The sequence below is a fragment of the Pseudophryne corroboree genome, chromosome 1 (genome assembly GCF_028390025.1).
Source record: "Pseudophryne corroboree isolate aPseCor3 chromosome 1, aPseCor3.hap2, whole genome shotgun sequence".
Lineage (NCBI taxonomy): Eukaryota > Metazoa > Chordata > Amphibia > Anura > Myobatrachidae > Pseudophryne > Pseudophryne corroboree.
In genome coordinates, this window is record NC_086444.1 from 732,179,690 (window position 1) to 732,183,214 (window position 3,525).

The 3,525-nt window shown below is 34.9% G+C and overlaps 1 long non-coding RNA gene across 1 annotated transcript; it reads right to left on the reverse strand.

Annotated features, from left to right (window-relative positions):
• Positions 1–848: 848 nt before the first annotated feature.
• LOC134940061 (uncharacterized) lies at positions 849–2,061 on the reverse strand. The gene is made up of 3 exons (XR_010181400.1): positions 1,951–2,061; positions 1,442–1,537; positions 849–1,015 (listed from the first exon to the last, which is right to left on the reverse strand). It is a non-coding gene; the product is annotated as an uncharacterized LOC134940061 (long non-coding RNA).
• Positions 2,062–3,525: the final 1,464 nt, after the last annotated feature.

Here is a 3,525-nt window from a genome sequence, read left to right on the forward strand (position 1 = left end):
GGAATTCCTTTTTCTTTTAGATCTGTCTGTATGTGATTTATAAATAAATTGTTATTTTTTATACAGAACAAACCATCCCTTTAATTATTATTAATTATTATTAATTTTCTATACAGCCAGCGCAGGTATTCACTTTTATTTTACTGGTTGTTTTTTGAGGAATTGACCTTCCTCCTACCTGCTGCTGTTGGTTGCGCACCTGCTTATTTATTTATTGCTAATTGATAGTTTCCGCTTTCTTTTCAGTGGCCGACTTCCTCACTGATTCCTGCACCTTACAAATCACACCCTTTTTATTATACTGTAGATACACATTTTACAAGTGTCATACCCAGGATTAGAAACCACTACCTATTACACTGGAGGCAAGCTTCTTACTGATGGAACTATTTGCTCCTGTATAGGAAATATGAGAATTCTAACTATATGAAGTTATTTCTCTTACAATTACACGAAACTTCATATAGTTCGAATTCGCATGCTTCCTGTACAGGAGCAAATAGCTCCATCAGTAAAGTGTCTGCTGTCAGCGTAACAGGTCATGGGTTCTAATCCTGGTTATGACTGCTAAGAAATGTGTGATTTAAATTAAAAGACAATGAAATGTATATATATATATATATATATATATATATATATATATATACACACATACAGTATAGAAAAAGAAGAAAAATGGCGCCCGAGCGGTTTACAAATACCCTTATACAAAGACTATTGCTTAACAGGATTTGCAATCAATATTTATACAGGTTTTTAAAACACATAACGGACTGTACTTTTCATAAAAATTTATTAAAACAATTATACAGAAACATGAAGTATATCCATCATTATTACATGTACATTATGATGTAGTTTCTCCTACAGAAATCCATCAATGGGAAATGGAGGAAAGAAGGCAACCTTTCTTTTGTATCCTTATTCTTCCTCATTAAATATTCGGAGATAACATCAACAAGAAATACATTCCCAACGCGTTTCGTCTAGGAACTAGACTTCATCAGGGGTGCGTCTAGAAATTATCTAACAACCATTTTTAATAAAATATATGAATACATGAAAATACATAAAAATACATAAGAAAATGTACAAACAATCCAAAAGAACAGTCTGAAAAAACAACAAAGATGGGCAAGACAAGGAAAAAAATGAAAACATGGAATGAGCAGTTGATAATCTCACATAATTAGAAGAGACTTTAAGATGTTATTCATAAATATGGTCCACCGAAAAAGATTTTATGTTAGACATACCTTAGATAATAATGTCTATCCAAGAGAGTGATAGGCCTAGGTAGTTTCATACGTGGGCTTCCAAACATCAATGAGGCGTGAAATAAGGGCATAAAGTCAGCCTAATTGGGAATATAACAAGTTCTTGAAGGGATCTATTATCTAAATTCAATTAAACCGTAGAGGTTGAATAATGTACAACATACCTCGTGAATCTGGTAACTCAGATTACGAAGAGCTCAAAAGGGAAGCATTCGTATGAAAAAAAGAGGAATCAGCAACTTCATGCACACATGGAGGACCTAATGAGTTAATTATCATTTGTTAGTGTCTCACCTTATCATGGTGAAAGGTATACATAAAGGGAGGGCCTAAACTCAGATACCACTCATTTCAAGAATCACTGGTATATAAACGCCTTCACATCTGAAATGTGAGGACTAGTCAGACCATAAAGATATGTTCTAGGAGATTACTATTAATCTTTCCATACGTCATAGACCTTAACCTTCATTTTAAAAATAAAAATGGGCGTGTATTACCGCTAGTCTAATTTTTCTGTCTTTTTAGACTAGAAGTATAAAATGAATTACTTCTATATGAAGCACATGTGCTGATGAATCTGCATCTGATCAATGAAGACTCTATTCACTATTGTAATTAATCTATTAACATTAAGATTCCACAAGCACAAAATACATTAATCATAACATACCTCAGAAGTCACAATACAGGTGAAAAATGCAGAAATCTATACAGAGTCCTTATGGTATCCTATGGATATGATACCTAGAGGATTTAATTGTATAACAACAGTTAGGACCTATGTTAACTAAGTCCCAATCTGAGAACACATGTGTGTAATCACACTAATTAAAACCAATTGACCCAGGGATATATGGAAACAGACAGCAAATACTCTAAAGAAACCACCACTTAATTACCAACAGGTGGACAATGAAAGGAAGCTGTGCTAGGAGTATAAGATTGCACAGCCCAGCATGAAGGCTTAAAAATAGAAAATATATATCAGCAATTTAGCAAAGCATGAATACATATTTGTGTAAAAAAGAAATCCAGCATCAACTTAAGCTAAATAGAGCCTGGTGTAGAATGTCATAAAGACAAGTTTTCCTTACCTTCCAAATAGTGATCAGCAGTGAGCCAGTGATCATGCAATGAAGCATGGAGGCTAAGTGCTTGTTTATATAGGAGGAACTTTGATGACCTCACTTCCTTCAGTGATACTAATTAGTGTTTAAATGACTGTGAATAACTAGTCTTATGAAGTAAAAAAGGGGATCTTTATAAATCTCCTATAGCAATGTTAGTATATAATTATTTTACAACTAGTGAAAATTACCATAAACCTAAAGTTAAGCCACATATAATTTAATTAATTGGCTTTCCCAAAACACCCTGTTGTGGCTAGTATCTATGTGAATGAAATGTGGTTCTGATTGACAGCTACCGGAGCCTATAGAGAAGTGAATGGGAGTGGAGGCGGGACATAAACTTTTCACACTTATTCTAATTGGTGTACATCAGGACAGGCCTCCCCAGCAAGGCGACTTCGGTTGCCCATAGCAACTCCAAACGCGCTGCACTCAGTCGCGCCGACGCTGGAGCTGAAAGCCCCGTCATCAGGTTGTTAGTCAGGCCGGGAAGTCAGGGAGACTGACCGCGTCATGTGACCGGAAGACGTTGGGACGAGACGACTTGCGTTCCGTCACCATGGTGACCCTTACGTCCTCAGTTCCTCAATAGGAGTCACATTCTGTGGGACACCCACAGATTGTATCAATCGGCAACAGTGACTTATAAGTACATCATACATCCATAAATGCGCTGTTTAGATAGATTAATCAGGAACTATGAGTATTTAACTCAAAATATAGTTGTATTGTTAGTCTTATTAGATCTCACTATATACAGAAGGAACATTGTAGAATAGCAGTAATATGAATTCTCTATACGTGACAATAAGTGGTAAATTAGCAAAATATCTAAGGAATCAATTGAAATATTGATATTTGTTAGTCTTAAAATGACATAATAGACAAGGCTCTATTTTTACAAAAAAAAAAAAAAAATTTATTTTTATTTTAGTATACACACCATTTGACAAATTAACACCTAACAATTGTAAATTAATAATTAATGTGATGGTAATCATAAGGACCTCCCACTGGTCGACATATTATTGGTTCTACAGATCCCTAACCAAGGCTCAGAGAGGTAAACTAGACACCTATTGGCTATTATCAAGCTGAATAAGGACAGGTCTAAA